General features: G+C 37.1%; 1 pseudogene; it reads left to right on the top strand.

The window, feature by feature from the left end:
- The first annotated feature begins 10,431 nt into the window (after nucleotides 1–10,431).
- LOC109488432 lies at nucleotides 10,432–15,077 on the top strand (annotated as a pseudogene).
- Nucleotides 15,078–20,412: the final 5,335 nt, after the last annotated feature.

The following is a 20,412-nucleotide window of genomic DNA, read 5'->3' as shown; positions in this document are numbered from 1 at the left end:
TTCTCTGCACTGCCAGTGTTTTCAAGGATATCAAGGCTTGCCATCCAGGCATTTTTCATTATAAGGGAGATGCTCCTAGTTGGCCATCCCCAGACCCCCTGACCTTGAACGCTGGGCAAACATTCTTCTGCACATTCCTCTTTATGGGAATATAGAGGGAGGATGGGATCTCTACATTCTCCATAGTGATTAGCAGAGGCATTCAGGATGTGCTTGCACAAGGAGCGAACTGCGTGTACTGCACAACATGAGATCCTAACTCCCGAATGAAAAGTAGCTTCTCGGAGACAGAAGGATCTTCAAGCAGAGGAAGAGCACTGGTTGGGGAACGGTAAGGCAGGAGCACAGCTTCAAGAGTTGGGGGGCAGGCACCCAAGAGGAGGGGTAAAGGGCACCATAACACCATTGCATGATTTCCTCAATTCGCCCAGTTGCCCCTCCTCAGGAATGCCCCTCCTCAGGTCTGGCAGGCTGACTTATACCAATACCCACCTAGGACGACGGCGATTGCAAAGTGAGCAGAGGCCTTCATAAGATCAACTATTAATAAGACTGAGAAACAAAGAACGTGGGACAAAAGAAAAGGAGCAGAATAATGCTTTTTCATACCCAAAGCAGCAAAACTATCTATACATGGAATGAACTCCCAGGTGATATGAGAAGGGAAAGAAAGCCATTCAAAGTCCATGGGGGAAAGAAAAAGAGCCAAGGCTGTTTATAATAAAAGATGGTAATTTCAGAAGAGTTGTTTGAGAAAAGAGATGATTTATTAAGAAATCTGAGTAAAGAGTTCCTGACAAATTATAATTTAAAAAAATAAAAGAGCTTTAACAGGATTCACAATTATGAAGAAAGGGAGAACAGCATCACTGTCAAGAGCAAGAAAGTGGGGATCTTTGAACTTTGGGCTTCGGTTGTTAGATCAGCGTGTGGGCAGCCGGAGCCGGGCAGTAAAGGATCCCGCAATGAAGTAGGCACAAGGAGGGAAGGCAAGGCTGTAACCCTGTGCATCCGTGAATGATTTATTTGGCAGAAGGCCAAACCCTCCTGGGAACCGCATATCTTTCATAACTTTCCTGGTTGTAATGAACTTCTCCATTTGAACTAAGTGTGAATAATGTAGCTCTGCTGCTGCCTAAGATTTTATGAGGTGGGCCTTTATTTGATACTGATTTCCCAGCGTAGCAAAAGGGAGAGAGAAAGATGAAGAACAAATTTTAGCTTTAAATGGAAGCAAGCTACTTTTCCTGATCAGATTTGAGGAATTGAGCTTGTTCTAGCCACTGGGAAAAAAAAAGAGTTGTATCTCTAAAAATGCCAAGGAAAGCAATGCAAAAGAAATTTTTTTCCAGTGCATTTACTTTGGGATAGATACATGAATGTATTTCTCTTCACAAAGGGTTCAGTTTGAATGAGCACGTCCGACAATTTGTTAGGAAGAGCTTACCTACATCATGTTTGCTATTTTTCATGATCACTTAAAATGCCTCTTAGCATTCTTATGCATGCTATAAAACAGGAGTCATTTTTTTCAGTACCACTCTAAGTAACCACTTGAATATTAATAACAACAAAATAATAGGATTTGGTATTCAATGAATGTTAGGTGCCGTGTCCACAATGCTTCACGTGTGTTAAACCATTTAAAGCTTAGAACATTCTTTTGAGAGGGTATGTATGATGGTTGATTTTCCATGTCAACCTGACTGGGCCATGGCACCCAGATATTTGATCAGACATTATTCTGGGTGTTTCTGTGAAAGTTTTTTTTTTTTTCCTATGATGAGATTAACATTTAAATCAGTGAGTAAAGCAGATTGCCCTCTGTAATGTGGACAGGCCCCATCCAACAAGTTGAAGACCTTAATAGAAAAAGACTGACCTCCCACAGCAAGAAAAATTGCAGCTCTTTCTGCAACCCACCCTATTGGTTCTGTTTCTCTAGAGCACACTGCCTAATACAGATAGCTTCGGTAATTATTTATCCTTAGATGAGGAAACTGAAGATTTTTAGCAGGAGTTGTCTTGAATCAACTTGCAACCCCTGACTCAGTTTTCACAATTTCTTAAACTATTTTAATTCTACTGTTTAAAGCAACTGAACCACAAGGCACTTAAATAATCAGGCACACCGCATAGCTGGGAGCACCAATAAAACAGGAGTTTATTTACTCCATGAACAAGAAATTTACAAAGAGTAACTCAAACCTAAAGCAGCTATCAGTTTGATTCTGTGTCATAGTGAAAACCTGGGTTCTGCAAATCTTTTCCTTTCTTTTACCAAAGTTGTCCCTAAAATGGTCCCCTCCCAAATGCGCCAAGATTGAAACATCCTGCTAAGTATTTGAATTATACAATTCAAAATTGTACAGACTTGATTTTAGAGTTCCATTGACAAGGAAAAGAGTTCCATTTAGTCAAGGAAAAGATTTCTATAAGAAATTTAAGAGTGATTTTCTTATTTATAGATTAATGTCCAGGTAAAAGGCAGAAAAAGTCTCATCTTCATCTTGCTATTAGAAAATAGATACATGAAACCCTATATTAAATTTAATATACATGAAAAAATTTTAAATGATTCCAAGTACTAACCAAAGCTTTGATTTTATCAAAATTCATTAAAATTCTATTAACTTTTTCCTATCTGCATAATTTTTACAGATTATTTCCCACCATTCTATAAATAAAACGAGCAAGAGAGAGGCCTAGACAAATTACTTTGGATCAGCAAGCCTATTCAGAAATAAAGACAAGCTGTATTAATAGATTTTTAAAATACATTTTCTCCCCCCTCCCTTCGGGATTCAGACCAACTCAGAGATATTACTTAATCATTAGTAATAGCATTTCCAAAAAGAAGGTAGAATGTACTCTTCTAGCAGTTTTGTCAAGAGAAGAAAAAAACACTGCTAAAGTAGAAAGTGTTCCAGGACACAGAGTGCCACACTGTAATTAATGTGGTGCTCGAGAATGCTCCTTGGGCTCTTCAGTGCCTTTGGGTGATCAAGAAGGCCGTCTCCTTCCTCTAGGGAGGCCAATGTGACCCCATCCAAGAGAACGCAGCTTGGAGGCTGGCCCTGGCATGAGAGCTAACAGAGGCCAATGTTTCAATCTTGAGTTTTCTTCTTCCCCACTTGTGTGCCCTTGGGCTAATTTCTTAGCTTTTCGGAGCTTTGGATTTGTTCACCTGCAGCATGGGGCTGTCTCCATCCCGGCCTCATCTTTTCTGTCGTCCATTTCCCACCTCCGCTGCGCCCCTCCACAACAAACGCCGCGATTCCTCTCCGTGGTCTCCAACTTGCCTTCCCACTCCAGATTTTACCGCTGTAATTCTTCCTCGGTTCTGCTCCAGGGAGATATTTTTTCCATTGGGGGGAAAAAAAGAAAACCCACCCAAAAATAAAAGTTAAGGGAGACCAGTTCACCAACCAGAAACCCCTTAATAGCTTTCCCACTGGTTCTGATTATAAGAACTCCACACTGCAGTCCTTGCTTTCACTCCTGATTCCCACAGCTTAAGTCAGGTCTGCTCAGCTGGACTCCCCTCTTCCAGCAATTCTGTTTCCCCAACCCCCCGCCTGCGGCTCCCTCCCTTCCACGCCATACACCAAGACAGCTAAATTGCCTGCTATTTTGACACACATCACGTTGTTTGATTCCTCCACACTTTTGTACATGTTGTTTTTTATTTGGGATGTTCTCTTTCAGGGCCGTCCACCCCCTTGTGTACACACACACACACACACACACACACACACACACACGGTAAACTCCTCATCAAAATCAGTGTCTCCTTTTTCCAAAATCTGGCCCCTTTTTTAGCATTATGGCTGACCTTTTTTTAAAAAGCATATTTCTATTAAAGCACATATCCCAGTTTATTGCAGCTCTTTCCAGACACATTTATTCCTCTATTACTTTGTGGTTGCTTGTGGGCAAGGGTGCTGCTTTATTTATCTTTATCTTTAAATTCCCATTGTCTATCAAGTATTCAACCGATGTTTGTTTTTTGGAAGAACCCACATAAAATAGCTGACACAAGGCTCACAAAGTCAATAAGCACTGGTTTGTATCCCCATCCTCTGAGAAGAAGGGAAGAATGGAAGAATAAAAAGTTTGCCATTAGGAGAGATTCAGAACACCTGAGCCCAGAGTCCTGCTCTAATTATTTATGAGCTATTGCTTTTTCCTTGGGTTTCTCCCCTCTCTGTGCCTTTGTTTCTTTAGTGTAATACAAAGAGAGTAGATCACCTCTTCAAGGTTCTTTACTTAAATGCTTAACTAGATTCATGCATAATTGGTTTCTGGCTGCTTGGATGATTCTATACAATGCCAAATATATGAAAGAAAAATAAAAGCTCAATTGCCCAGATGCTATGATACATGGTTCCAGACAATTCCAATGTGGAAATGATAACGTGTAAAATGTAAAGTATCATATTTTTGCATAGTTTATAAAATTTATAGTTTTTAACATACTGTCGGAGGCATTATTAGTTCATTTTGATGATCACAACATTCTTGAATCATTATTTTCTTCTTATATATGAGGAATCTGAGGTTTGGAGATGTTCAGCGACTTGCTCAAGATTACACAGGCAAACTGAAGGCTTCAGAGGGGAGGGAGGTGGGGATTGGGATAGGCCGGTGATGGGTATTAAGGAGGGCACGTATTGCATGGAGCACTGGGTGTTATATGCAAATAATGAATCATGCAACATTGCATCAAAAACTGGGGATGTACAGTATGGTGACTAATATAACAAAATAAAAATTATTTTAAAAAACAGAGTATTAAGTTAAAAAAAGATTACACAGGCAGCAGAACACTAGTTCAAAGGGATACATGCGCCCCAAGTTTGTAGCAGCATTATTTACAATAGCCAAAATATGGAAGCAACCCAAGTGTCCATTCACTTGATGCATGGATAAAAATGGATAAAGAAGGTGTGATACATATATACATATATATGGAATATTATATGTATATAATATATAATGGAATATATATATGTTTATGTAATGGAATATTAAATACAAATCTTGCTATTTGCAACAACATGGATGGAGCTAGAGAGTATAAGTGAAATAAGTCAAAGAAAGACAAATACCACATGATCTCATTCATATGTGGAATTTAAGAAACAAAATAAAGAAGCAAAGGGAAAAAATAAGACAGAAAGCAAGAGACAATGCAAGAAACAGACTTTTAATTATAGAGAACAATCTGATGGTTACCAGATGGATGGGTGGGGGGATGGGGGAAATAGGTGATGGGGATTAAGGAGGACACTTGCGGTGATGAGTCCTGGGCGATGTATCAAACTGTTGAATTACTATATTATACACCTGAAAGTAGTACAGCACCGTATGTTAACTAACTAGAATTAAAATAAAACTTAAATTTAAAAAAAGATTACATAGGTAACAAGAAACACCTAGAATGAAAATGCCAGTTTTCTAAAAAGATGATGATTCTACTTTCAGAGATATCAATCATAATCAAGATATTTAAGTCAAAGATTGATTTTTTCACTTTGTATGGGCAATATGGAATCAAAATAGGAAGTTCTATAATGTTCATTATAGTCATCTTTATCAGGATTTGATTTTTGCATTTTAGAAATAAAGGAAGAAAGGAGGGGGCGAAGAGAGAAGCAAGTTACTTAAAATTATTAGGTAAAACATAGTTGACTGTGTATTTTAGAAAATACTTCTTAGGATATTAGAAATGTTATTTTTTCCAAAATCCACCTCTAGGCAGTCTGTTCTAAACTTAAATGTCAAGAATTTTATTTCTTATTCATACATAAATTGTTCATGCCAAAGTTCTCCTACATTATTATTCAGTCCATTGGCAAATGCTCCTCTTCCAGGTTGTCAAGTTCATTTATTTTTGGTTATTACAATCTGTTCATATTTTTCTAATTCATCCTTTTATTAAATGAGAAAAGCTATCAAATAAATCTATTTAGGAAATGAGCAGCTAGTCCAAAAGAAGCATCTGTAATGCTTCATAATACTGTTCCTGTTCAAAAGTGTTTTTATGTCCTGCTGTTCATTCAAAGCGCTATATCAATTTACAAATTTGAACATAAGACAATACGTCATCTTTTTAAATAAATTTTAAAACATGTACTTTCAGAACTCAAACATTTTTCTGATTAGTTCTGGAGAAGAAAATATCACCTTATGGGGAAAAAAAAGTAGAGCAAAGATAATCCAAAAGGACCAGCAAATGAATAATTCCCTACAAACTTTTAAATATCTTCCCTGCCAGTCCCGCTTAACACTTGGCACACATTTAATTCTCTTTTCCTTTCCTGATTTCTGCTTATGAATTTATTTTTGCAAGTGCTTTCTGTAGGTATTTTAGAGGACAATGTTATATAAAAAGAACCCTTCTAAGGAAGTCAATAAAATCTTTCTACACTTACAAACCTACATTAGAAAACACAATACCTTGAAGACATATGGCTGTTACCATAAAAGTTAGAATTTCCATAGGTTCTCTGTTTGATCTCATTTGATGCTTATTACAATATTGGAAACTAGTATAGATTGCCTCCCTTTTACAGATAAGAGAACAGACACAAAAAAGTGACTAAGTCAGAGAGAAGAGGTTACGGATACACTAAAAGGAAGAAAGTGCTTCGGATATGCCTAAGGGTACAGCACTGAATTCATAAAAGGCGGGCCTGTCATCCTCTGAGCCTGGAGAAGCAAAGGAACAGATGGGAACAGATGTGGGTATTTGAGTTCACTCCTACCTGGTGTCCTCCCGGGGACAGGTCTTTGGATAAGAATGAGAAAGCAAGATCGAAAGAAATCAGGGAAAAGGGTGGGAAGATATGGAATGGGCACTATTGGAAGTAGGACAGAGAGTTGTCAAGTAAACTGCCAATAAAAACAGTTGATGCCTACTGACTTGTAACAGGACTTGATTTCTATTTTTCAAATACAATGAGAGCTTCTGCTACCGGGTTTTCTTCATTAGTGAGGCAGTTCAGATAAAACTGCCCAGGGGCACCTGGGTGGCTCAGTAGTTAAGTGTCTGCCTTCGGCTCAGGTCATGATCCCAGGGTCCTGGGATTGAGCCCCACATCAGGCTCCGTGCTCCACTGGGAGCCTGCTTCTTCCTTTCCCACTCCCCTGCTGTGTTCCCTCTCTCGCTGGCTGTCTCTCTCTCTGTCAAAGAAATAAATAAAATCTTTATAAAAAAAAAAAAAGAAAGAAAAGAAAAAACTGCCCAGTGGAAAAAGTGAAGATGAAGAGTAAACATTTTTAGAGTGGCCTATGACATGATATAGCCAATATTTTAACTAATCCCCTGAAGTTTCTTATTCCTCTGCCTAAATTTTATCTTCATTTTGTTTTATAAAATATTTCATATGGAAAAACTATAGAATAATATACTTACCACAAGCTCTGTCAACCTTAATATTACACTATAGTTGCCTTGGAGGGTGTTTTTTTTGTTTTGTTTTTGTTTTTGCTTTTTAGGAAATTAGACATTTCAGATACAGTTAGAACCTACTGTATACCTTTTCTGTTTTCCATTCTTCTTTTCCCACACGTAACATCCAGGAATTTGGTATTTATCATTTTTGTGCATAATTTTGTAGTTTTGCTACATGTGCCTGTATCCATAAACAATATTTTATATTGTTACTACACATATTTTTAACTCTAAAATGGAACTGTACCTATTATTTCTCAACTCACATTTTTGATTCTCTATGTTCTGTAGAGCATTGTCAATGTTGACACATACATGCTATTCACTCATTTTAACTGCCTACTAGTATTCTACTATATGAAAATACAACTAATACATCTGTTGGCCAACTGATGAATATTTAAGTTGTTTCCAGTTTTTTCCTCTCTTAAAAACAATGCTTCATGGAAGATCCTTGCCATGTATTTCCTTATGCATATGCACCCAGAAGTGAAATTTCCGTGTTGAAAGCTAGAGCATCCTGTAAATACGAGCAAGTAATTTTCCAGCACGGTTGTACTGAGCTACCCTCTCCCCTTCGTGCTATGTATGAGAACTCCTGTTCCTCCACATCTTCAATGGCACTTAGTATTTTCAGATTTTTAAAAAATTCCAATCTGATGACCATAAAATATTTCATCGATATTTTAACTGGCATTCCCCTGGCTAATAATGATGCCATTTCATATTTGTATCGCCAGTTGGACTTGCCCATCTATGAATTGTGCATGATGTCTTCTTTCTGATTGCTTTGCCATTCTTTAAACATTCTGGATACTAATCCTTTGTTGGAAACATTTTTTTCTTAAGACATAACTTTGAGTATCGTAGTCTTTTGAAATGCAGAAATTTATAATTTTGATGTAAACCAAATGATCAATTCTTTTAACTTTTGGTTTGTGCTTTTGCATCTGATTTAAGAAAGCTTCCTCTATGCTGACACAATATTTTCTCCAATATTTTGCTAGGTATTTGGAAGTGTTGCTTTTTCACATTTAGGCCTTTAATCTGTCTGAAATTAATTTATGCATACTGTGAGATCAGAATTTAATTTTATTGTCCCAATTGTCTCAGCACCATGTATTGAACAGACCATCTGTCCTTCCTGGAATTGTAATGACACCTCTACAATTTACAAAGTGGCTTCATACAAATGAGTCTCATTCTTAGCTCTTGGTTGCATTACTTTAGTCTGGTATTCAAACCCTGCATCTGTTTGTCGCTTTTTAAATTTGTACAGTTTCATCATAAGTCTTCATATCTGCCTAAGTAAATCCAAACTGTCTGTACTCCTTAAATTTTTAGGGTTATTCCTGACCCTTTACTGATAGATGAGAGGTTTGGAATTGACTTTTAAATTTCCATGTAAAAACCACAAAAACCTTATTGGAACATTAAATGGGACTGCAATAAAAATATAATTAATTAGGAGCTAAGTGACATTTTTTTTTCCAAACCTTAAACTTTCTTTTATTTGGGTATATCTTTCTATGGAGTTTTACATTTTTCTCTGTAAAAGTCTAAAACTTCATTTATTAGATTTTATCTAAGTACTCATATTTCCTCTATCTTTGATAAGCTACATTTTCAGTTTTTTTAAAAAACGTTGCTGATGTATAAAGTTGCAATTAACTTTTGTATATTTACTGTGCAATCACAGTGTGCTGAGTTCTCTTAGATAGTTTTAATAATTTGCCTGTAGATTCTTTTGGATTTCTCCGGTAGACCATCTTTTTATATAAAGAATGAAAGCTATATTCATTTTTCTTTTATTTCATATTCCCACCTACTGAGATAATTAAAGCTCCTAGTACAATTTGATTAGTACCAGAGTTTGTGGGCATCTTTTCATTGTTCTTGACATGAAGTGGAATGCTTCTAATGATAAATATGAAGTTTAGTTTTGATATTTAGTAGATAAATATGATGTTTAGTCTTGCTATTTGGTAGGAATATAGGTTATCCCTACTTTCCGATTCCTAGTTTTCTGTGAGTTTTCTCTCTCTGTCTCTCTTCTTTTTTTTTTTTTTTCTGAGAGAGAGAGAGTGCAGGTGGACATGGTGGGGGAGGGGCAGAGGGAAAGGGAGACAGAGAATCTTAAGCAGGCTCCATGCCCAACACAGAACCCAACCGGGGCTCGAGCTCACAGCCTTGAGATCGTGACCTGAGCCAAAATCAAGAGTCAGACACTTAACTGACTGAGCCACCTGGGTGCCCCATCTGTGTTTTTCTCTTAACAGATATGGTGAATTTAATCAGATGCCTCTTCTATTTGATATAACTATATATTTTTTTCTTTGTGTCTTTTGATTAATTACATTAACAGATTCCCTAAGGTTAAGAAAACCTTTACATTCCTGGTATAAATTCAACTTGTTCAAGATATTTATTTTAAAATATTTTAATATAAATAATTTAATATATATAGTCTAATGGAAAATAAATTGCTTGATATGGTTTCCTAATAACTGTGAAAAAAACAGACTCAACTATAAAGAACAAACTGGTAGTTACCAAAGGGGAGGTGGGTGGGGGGATGAATGAAATAGCTGATGGGGATGAAGGAGGGCACTTGGGATGAGCCCCAGGTGATGTATGGAAGTGTCAAATCATTATATTGCGCACCTGAAACTAATGTAACACTGTGTGTTAACTATACTGGAATTAAAATAAAATAATAATAATAATAAATTAGCAGAGATGTAAAAAAAAAAATTCTATACCCCAAGCAGGAGATTATAAGAAGCTTGTCCATAGGGTTGCCAGATAAAATACAGGATGCTCAATTAAAGTTGAATTTCAGATAAAGAATAAATACTTTTTCAATGTTAGTATATTCCCATGTGATAATTGGGCCATATTTATACTTCAAAATTACTCTTTGCTAAATGAAATAAAATTTAATTAAACAGTTTTATTTTTATTTGCTAAAAATGGCAACCTACTTGTTTGAAGAATCTGACCAGCCCTTGAGGAAAGAAGACCTAAAGATGGTAACATTCAGGGTCCCCCTAACAGTCTAAATTTTAAAAGCCCCACCCATGTGCAAAAAGTTGCCAATCAGCTTTTTACTGCCCCACTTTTTAAAAAGGAATTTGATAAATGAGAGACCCCTTTATTCATGAACAGCAACTGTTAATATTTTGAGTCCATATGACTGCAGCTACACTTCTGGAGAGCGTATGTACACCTTATAGAGCAAATCTCTAAATATCAGTGCTCTGTGCTCTTATATCTCTACCATGCAAATCCAGTATTTTTCATTGGTAGAATTTTTTTTTTTCCTAGAAATCTAAGGAAACAGAGATTGTCATGGAAGAATGTGGAATGATGTCATGCTGCCCTGTTGACTTCATTATTATTATTGTGCTCTTCAGGGTTGCTGCTAATCCTGCTGCTAATTGACTTTATTTTTAATGAAATTCACATGAAAATAAAATTAACCGCGTTGAAGTGAACAAATCAGTGGCAGTTCGTGTATTCACAATGTGTGCAATCTTTATCTAATTCTAACTTTGGGTTATAACAGAATACATGTTCATCAATTAATTTATTTTGTGGCTCTCATTGTTTCAACTTTGGCCCCTGGGAGCTCTTTCAGTTGGCTTCTGGCTCTTTTTGTTGTTGTTGTGCCCCTTTGATATAACCCATCAATGTGTGTTTTTACAAATTCTATTTTTGATTGACATTTGAGTTGTTCTTGATTATTGTTATAATAAATGGTGCTGCTCAGGACATTTTTTGTACATCTCTGGTTTAGAAGTTTACCTAGAAAATTTATTTTAAATGGGAATATCTGTATCATATGATAACGCCAAATATTCTTCCAATCTGTTAGCACTAATTTATGCTCCTACCAAGAGTGTAGTTAAGTTGTCCTATTCAGTCGGTCCCATTCTCTGCAGTGCTTGATATGAACTGGCCTCAAGTTTTGCAAATCTAGTAGCTGTAAACAATATTACATTTCATTTATTGATCAGGTTGAGCATATTTTAAAATGTTTATTTGTCATTCATGTTTTCTTCCTATGAAAGGCTTCTTCACAAATTTTGTCCATTTTCAATTTTGATTTTGTGTCTCTTATTGATTTATAGGAATTCTTTGGCAGCACAAATATTTTTTATCTTTCCATCTTGTCACTTTCTGTCAAGTATCTTTAATAAAGAAATAAGTCCTTAACTTCAATATAGTAATACTATCTTTTGTTATTCCCATTAGTAAAATCATGAAGATTTTTCTCTCAGTATTATTCCTCAATAAGAAAGTGTTAGAAAGGACTTATTATAGGATTTATACTTCTGTTGGGGGGTTAAAGGAAGGGGGATTTGTTTTTGATGGGAGTATTTCTGTGGTTGATTATCTTAATAAATTTTATCTAGAAGGAGAAAAGACTACAGTAAGGCTAGAGTTTTAACAGATACAGAAGCAACAGTCATGCATAGTAGCCAAGAGATTTGAATGTTTGGGCATTTTGTGGTTTGGGAAATACCATGTTTCATCTGTTCAAACCCTAACCCAGCCAGTTCATAAGAACATCAAGGCCTATGTGGTAATACCAAGCCAGATTCTGGATCAGGAGCTATTTTCCCTTACTCCTAGGATATTTGCATGGTTTTACAGTTTCTCTTACACAAGATACTTACTAATTTCAAACAAAAATAGTAAATCTATGCTGGAAAAACTTAGCAAAAAACACTTCAACCAAGCGGTCAAAGTTAACATCACCAGTAAAGGGCAATAAATACCATATGCCTCCTGATATAAGTCACGGGCAAGACACTGAATTGTCCTCATGGTATTCCAGCCCCAAATGCATAACTTGAATCTAATCATGAAGAAATGTCTGATAAATCCAAGCTGAAGGACAAAATAAATAACTTGTCCTCTTAAAAAAATATCAAGTTCAGGGGCACTTGGGTGGCTCAGTAGATTGAGCACTGACTCTTAATTTTAGCTCAGATCATCATCTCTGGGTTGTGAAATCGAGCCCCACATGGGGTCCTCACTGGGTGTGGAATCTGCTTGAGATTCTCTCTCTTCCTCTCCCTCTGCCCCTCCCCCTGCTTGCTCACATGCTCTCTCTCTCTCGAATAAATAAATAAATAAAACTTTTAAAAAATAGCAAGATCATGAGAGACTGTGAAACTATTCCATTAAAGGACACTAAAAAACATGACATAAATGCAATGCGTGATTCAGGATAGACTCTGAATTATTATTTTTCTTTGCTCTAATTTGTGGGAAAATTGTCAATATTAATAAGGTCCATGCAATTTAGTACTGTTGTGGTTTTGTACTGTAATTTTCCTGATTCTGATTACCGTGGTTATATAAGAAAATGTCCATCTTCAGGAAATTTACACCAAAACATTTGGGGTAAAATATAGTCTCCAACTTATTCTCAAATTTCTCAGGAAAAAACAATAATAATAACAAAAAATTATATAAGAAGAGAAACTGAGAGAAAAAGAATGATGAAAAAATACGGTATAATATTAGTATTTAGGGAATCTGGATGAAGTGTGTACAGTATAATCTGGAATTATTTCTAAAGAAAATTTTTTTAAAACACTAAATAAGAACGTTATGCGCACAATATTTACTGATACTTTATTTATAACAGTGAAAATTTGGAAGCCTTCTCAGTGTTCTATGTCAAAGTAAGTTATGGTGTATATGGTTAAGGAATATTACTCAGACATTAAAATTAGCCTAAAACTTAGGTAAGAACTAACTAAATAAATAAATAATTAAAACCTAGGTAAGAGGAGCTCAACTTGCTCTCAGAAAACCACAAAATATATCTCTTGGTAATTTTGGCAAGTCAATGTTTTTTTAAGAGTTTTATAACAAAGAAACTTTTTCATTTCAGCTTAAGTGCTTGATTCTTTGATCTGCCCTAAACACTTCTGAAAACTAGCAGAAGCTAGACTAGAATTCAATGCCATGGCGGAGTATTCTGACATGTAAAATAGCTTTTTAGCTTTGTGTTTATCTTCCTATAAAATCCTTTCATTATCTCTACTCAGATGTTGAAAGGGTTTTTCTAGGTCATTGTAATGGTCAATGTTATGTGTCAACTTGGCTAGGCTACAGCACTCAATTATTCAATCAAGTACCAAACTAGTTGTTGCTATGAAGGTATTTTGTAGATGTGATTAAAGTCAATAATCAATTGACTTTTAAGTAAGGGAGATTATCCTAGATAATCTGGATGGGCCACAGTCAATCAGTTTCAAATGATTTAAGAGCAGGGCTGAAGCGTCCCTGACCAATAAATCCCACCTGTGGACTGCCACTTGTGCCCACACAAAGAGCCGCCAGCCTTCCCTTCCTGAAGGTCTGTGCTATGAATTTCAGACTTGCCTAGCTAGCCCCCACAGTCATATAAGCCTATTACTTGAAATAAATCTCTGTAATGTGTATCTCCTACTGGCTCTGCCTTTCTGGTTAAACATTGACTGATACAGTCATCATCTATATGAATAACTCCCAGCCACTGATCTTGCATTAGCTTTAAAAAGTCATTGTTCTAGAAGCCATTGATTTGTATACTTTAGATGAGTGAGTTTTACTGCCATCTTGGAGGCTGTGGAGGCCACTGGGAACAGGGATCCTAAAACAACAAATATTTCTGAAAGGCTGTGGTCCAAGGCCATTTTTGCTGGCTATAAGTGGGGTCTCTGGAATCAAAGGGAGCACACAGTTCTTCTTAAAATTGAAGGTGTTTATGCTTGAGATGAAACTGAATTCTATCTAGGCAAGAGATGTGTTTCTACTAGGTATTTATGCAAAGGACACGAACAGTGATTCAAAGGGGCACATGCACCCCAATGTTTATAGCAGCAATGTCCACAACAGCCAAAATATGGAAAGAGCCCAGATGTCTATCGACAGATGATTGGATAAAGAAGATATGGTGTGTGTGTGTGTGTGTGTGTGTGTGTGTGTGTGTGTGTGATGGAACATTACTCAGCCACCAAAAAGAATGAAATATTGCCATTTGCAATGATGTGGATGGAGCTAGAGGGTATTACGCTAAGTGAAATAAGCCACAGAAAGACAAATACCATATGATTTGACTCATATATGGAACCTAAGAGTCAAAACAGATGAACATAGGGGAAGGGAAGGAAAAAGAAAATAAGATGAAAATAGAGGGGGAAGCAAATCATAAGAGGTGCTAAACTCTAGGAAACAAATAGAGGGTTGCTGGAGGGAAGGGGTGGGGTGATGGGGTAACTGAATGACGGGCATTAAGGAGGGTACTTGAAGTAATGAGCAGTAGGTGTTATATACAACTGATGAGTCACTAAATTCTACCCCTGAAACTAATAATACACTATGTGTTAACTAAATTGAATTTAAATATAAAAATAAAAGATATGTGCTTATGTGTACAAAGCAGAACAACACAGTGACTCCTGGAGGCAAACCCAACAAAACCAGAGTAATCTCAGGAAAAATAACTCGTGCTCATGGAAACGGTGGCTTGTTTTGAGCCAAATTCCGAAGCAACCTTCCTGCTAAGGGCACTGGCCACAGAAGCTGTGTGATACCATACCCTACAAGCATCTAAGCTGATTGAAAAGTAAATAAATCAAGGGATAGACTTCTTCTTGTAAAAAAAAAAAAAAAAGATGAGGGAGTTTTGTAGTACATGAATTATATCTCAATAAAATTGTTACCAAAAAGAAAAATAGGAAGGAGAGAAGGAAGTAAGGAAGGTAGGAGAAAGAGGGGTGTGGGAGGGAGGGAGGAAAGAAGAAAAGAGGAAGAAAAATGCAACTGCTCATGTTCACGTTTGGTAGATAAAGATGGTCTTTGCTTGCAAAGCTCTGGCCTCCGTTTGGCAGCTCCAGCGGCCCCTGCTCACCACCAGCCGGCCAACTGGAGGATCCACAAGTTGGATCCACATAAGATCGCTGATTTTTGACAGTTTGGACCAACAAAAACAACAGTTTTATATGATTCACCTGATATTTTCATCCTTTTTTTGCTATTGCGACCTGCAGAAGTTTTGCCATGTTAAAACAAGAAAATATAAGGAAAACAAAATTTTTCAAACTGCCAAGGAATAGCTAACTATACATAACACTTGGGGAACAACTTTCATTGTTTTATTCGATTAAGAAAAAGAGCAATTCAGGGAGCCTGGGTGGCTCAATTGGTTAAGCGTCTGCCTTCAGCTCAGGTCATGATCCCAGGGTCTTGGGATCGAGTTCGGCATTGGGCTCCCTGCTCAGCAGGAGGTGTGCTTCTCCCTCTGCCCCTCCTCCCACTTGTTCTCTCAATCTTTCTCTCTTTCTCTCTCAAATAAATAAATAAATAAGCTTAAAAAAAAGAAAATTATTTAAAAAAAAGAAAAAGAGTGATTCATATTATCAGAGGTAAAGAATACACTAATATTACTTTTCTTTGATATTTCATAAAGACTAATGTTTAGGTAGTAGGAAGATATGATGATAGGATTCTTGAAAACTTTTCCTAAATTTAAAAATGAAATTTAAAAATACTAAATAAGTCAAGCTGAATTTATATGAATCAGAAAAAGACAATCAGCACAATCTTTTAAAATGTGGGTGGGCATATTTACTTTCCAATCCAGTCCATTGAAGGAGCACTGAAGTTCTGAAAGTTCTGTCTTTCTCCCGCACATGTTCCCAGATACCACACCTTAGAGCCAACTGCCGTGAAGTAGGATAATAATTAGCGGTTACATTAAAGAGTCCTTAGCAAAAAAGAGTTATAGATACTACCAAAAATAACTCTTGAAGTATAAGCATCCAAAATCTTTAAAGTGGAAATTTTTGCCTTATGTCCTATTGAATATAAATTCTGTGCATTTTGATAACATAAGAGAACACAATGTTCTATATTCTGAATGAGCACATAAGTATATGACATAATAGGGCATAAGCTCTATTCAGTAATGTATAATTTCTGATGCTACAATACCCAATGTGGTCCCATCTTTAAAGTATCTTGTACACTTGTTTTTTAAAGATTTTATGCATTTATTTGTCAGAGAGAGACAGAGAGAAAGAGCACAAGCAGGGGGAGCTGCAGGTTGAGGGAGAAGCAGACACCTTGCTGAGCAAGGAGCCCAACGAGGGACTAGATCCCAGGACCCTGGGATCATGACCTGAAGGCAGAGGCTTAACCAACTGAGCCACCCAGGCGTCCCTCTTGTACACTTTTAATTAGTCAATTCTTGTTATTCACTGGTCATTATGGTACACAAAGTCACCATGAACACTGAATAGTTAGATTCCTGCAAGCCTCTGGTCACAGCATTTCCATCCACTAATCATCACACGACATTCTTTTGTATGTGTTTCTGTTTTAAAGACACCTTATTTAATATATATTGTGGATTCATTACTACTGAAATCACAGCCAACAGCACTATAACTCATGACTGAAGGAAGCTTATCGGACACACACGTTCTCTCCATAAGGCACATCACATCCTTCTGGAGCTCAGGACCGTTAGACAGAACTCAGCACTACGCGTGGGGGCCATTTCAAACAGGGAAATCACCAACAAAAAGCCTAAGTGGAAACCGTGGCACTAAACAGATCGCGAAAAGTACCATTGTTTACAGCATGGAAGCAAAAACAAGAACGTGGAACATTGCCTTGCTCCTCCTGAGCTGGAAACAGGAACAGACACCACAAAGTTTTTGCCACTCTGAACATGTCTGCAAACGACCACAAAAGCTAATTATAGCAAGTAAATGAATTTGCAATACAGAATCCACAAATAATAAACATTGACTATGCTTGAGCAATGTCTATATTCTGTCATAAAATTATAAAACTAATAAAAACAGTGAATTACTTCCTCTGTATCCTTAATATTTAGCACAGATAGTAGGTTCTTAATAAAAATTTGTTAAATGAATTAAAGAAATACCCTGGAATAATTCCTGTGCGAGAGAGCCTGAAACATTTAAATAGTAAATCCTAAGTCAGGTTATCAATTGAGTCATTTATTTATTTAAAAAAAAGTATCAAAATTTATTTTGTAGCTGATTTCATTTTTAAATTAGAGCTGTTGGGCACTTTTTGTAACAAAAGTCTTTAATGGTAGTAGGGAAAACAATAATAAGCTATTAAATCCTGACAGTGAATAAAATTGTGGGGTCATCCATATATTTATTTTTTATTTTTAAAAATTCTTTATTTAAGTTGAATTTAGTTAACATATACAGTATTATTCATTTCACAGGTAGATTTTAATGATTCATCAGTTGCATATAACACCCAGTGCTCATTCCGTCACGTGCCCTCCTTAATGCCTGTACCCAGTTACCCCATCCCCCACCCGGCTCCCCTCCAGCAACCCTGTTTGTTTCCTAGAGTTAAGAGTCTCTGATGGCTTGCCTCCCTCTCTATTTTCATCTTATTTTCTTTTTCCTTCCCTTCCTGTATGTTCATCTGTTTAGATTATTAAATTCCACATATGAGTGAAATCATATGGTATTTGTCTTTCTCTGACTGACTTATTTCTCACAGGTCAGGTCAGCCATTTATAAAAGCCTTGCTTAATAGTAAAAGCTTCCAGTTTATACTACGTAACTGAAGAAAATCTTCCAGCTCCTCTAAGTATAACACATTCTCATTTTAACATAATTTACCTTTTTCACTGAATCGCTACTATTCCCCACAAAATTTTTTTTAATTTTAATACTTTACCACTTATTTAGTATAACTCAGCTGTTACTCTTCAAGAATTTGAAATTTAAATTTTTGCTTTGAACCTGCTCGATCAAAGAGTACAGTACATCACTACCATGCAAGATGAAACAAAGAAAGAAATAAAAAAACAAAAGTGATATCTATATAGTCAGCAAATTAGCTGAAAAGATAGTTTAAGTATGTCACATTTCTACTGAGCGCAAGTAAGAATAAGTTGGTTCTGAGGGACCACAATACGTGGCATTTTTATTGCAAGCTTAAGTTACAGTGCTAGTGCTCTCCAGCAAGTCATCTCTAAGAAAATGGCATGTTTATAAGTACCAAGACTATTATACCCAGTAGATGGTATTCTGCATTTTAAGATAAAGGAATTCTTTGTAAAATTTGGTTTAAAAAATAAAGAATATTGGGGTACCTGGGTGGCTCAGTTGGTTGAGCATCTGACTCTTGATTTTGGCTCAGGTCATGATCTCAGAGTCATGAGATCTAGCCCTGTGTGGGGCTCCACATTCAGCATGGAGGCTGCTTAAGATTCTCTCTCTACCTCTTCCTCTGCCCCACTCACACACTCTATCAAAATTTTAAAAAATTAATTAAATAAAATAAAAGTCAGTAATTACTAATGTCTCAAAGGCTAAAATCAGAAAAACACAGAAAATAGAAGTACTCACTCATAATATTATTTGGCTTCGAGAAAGCCAGAAATGATTCTATTCCAACAAATTAGCAATACTGATAAGAGATGTGATGAATCTGCTGTATCTTTGAAGGCAAAGCACATTTTTCACCTCAGAGATGACAGGTATGACTTTTTCATTCTTCATTTCCCACATTCAGAACAGGATCCCGGTATAAACCAATATTTGAATAGAATCCCTAATCTAAAGTCATTTTTCTCCATACGATGTTTTCATGTTGGTGCATAAACTGCAAAAAGGCAAATGATTAAGTCAGTGTTAAAGAATTTGTAACATAAAAACGGCTAAAGTACAATGTCTGTCAGCTGACCTGAACCGACTTCTACTCCCAACCCTAAAAGTCACTACAGTACTGAAGGTAGGACTAACATGATGTTTCTGTGTGCTTGGACTTCATTTACCAAATAATACTTTCGTAAAATCCAAAGAAGAAATCTCAGGGGAGCTTCCTAATTTGCCAAATGATTTTGTTCTGGTGGCAGAGCCTGTTCCTTCAACTCGGTTTTGGTTGTCTAGCTTTTGCAATATTTACTTGGTATTTTTGTTTCGTCCTTTGCTCTTTTTCTCTGGCCTCTGTCTTCTGGGCCAGTTTCCCAGCCAGCTTATGCTTGCTAGGTGCTGACGAAAGGACTGTAGGAAACCATGTGGGTCTTCCGCAGCCCCTTCCATAACATACTCAGCAAACCCTTCCACCAAACATCTCTGTAGCCACATGAGGACAATTTAGGCTTGAGTAGGCCCTAGTTTTGTCCTGGGATTATTAATCAGTCAATCACAGTTTCAGATGACCCTTGGTTGGTTGTCTTCCTCCTTCTCAGTGGGTCCCGGGGCTAGATCTTGGGCCCAGACCTACGCGGTGCCTGCTGTAGCTAAAGCGGGAGGCAATTAAACACCATCTGCACCTCCTCCTTTGTGTTTCCCTCCCTTGCTCACCCTTACTTTCCTACCCCAACGGGTCCACCGGCCCAGGAGAGCCACATTCACCGCTGACTCCGGGCAAGCACAGGCTCCTTGTCCCGCCCTGGCCGTGCGGGGCTGGCAGAACAGAGGGTCCCCAGGAAGCCTGGGCTGCCTGCCATACCTTGCGTGGCCTGCAGGTGGCTACTTCCCTGGGACATTGGGCAAAACTTCTGCGGTGGCCACTCCCACCCCCTCATGTCGCTCCCAGGACCAGGTGCTAGGACTCCCACTCCCAACCCACTGAGTCCTTTACTTTTTGTCTAGCTACTGCAGTCAGGAGCACATTTAGTAATGGGAAACTAACATCTCTGTTGTCTTTTTTTTAATCCCAAGATACACAGTTCCAAAAATTTGACCAAAAAAAAAAAATACTGAAACTAAAATAAATCAATAAAATAAATTTAAAAATACTTAACCTTCCATTTTGAGGGAAGATTCTAAAGCTAAGATTGGACAATCCCAGAAAACACCCTGTGCAATGCACTCCAGTAGGACTGATTCCTCTTCGGGCCATAAACATTAACTAAGCATTGAATTAACTGTGATTTATAT

Source organism: Ailuropoda melanoleuca, chromosome 5 (assembly GCF_002007445.2).
Source record: "Ailuropoda melanoleuca isolate Jingjing chromosome 5, ASM200744v2, whole genome shotgun sequence".
NCBI classification, from domain to species: domain Eukaryota; kingdom Metazoa; phylum Chordata; class Mammalia; order Carnivora; family Ursidae; genus Ailuropoda; species Ailuropoda melanoleuca.
The sequence above is the reverse complement of the archived record's forward strand: the minus strand, read 5'-3'. Positions and strand labels throughout refer to the sequence as shown.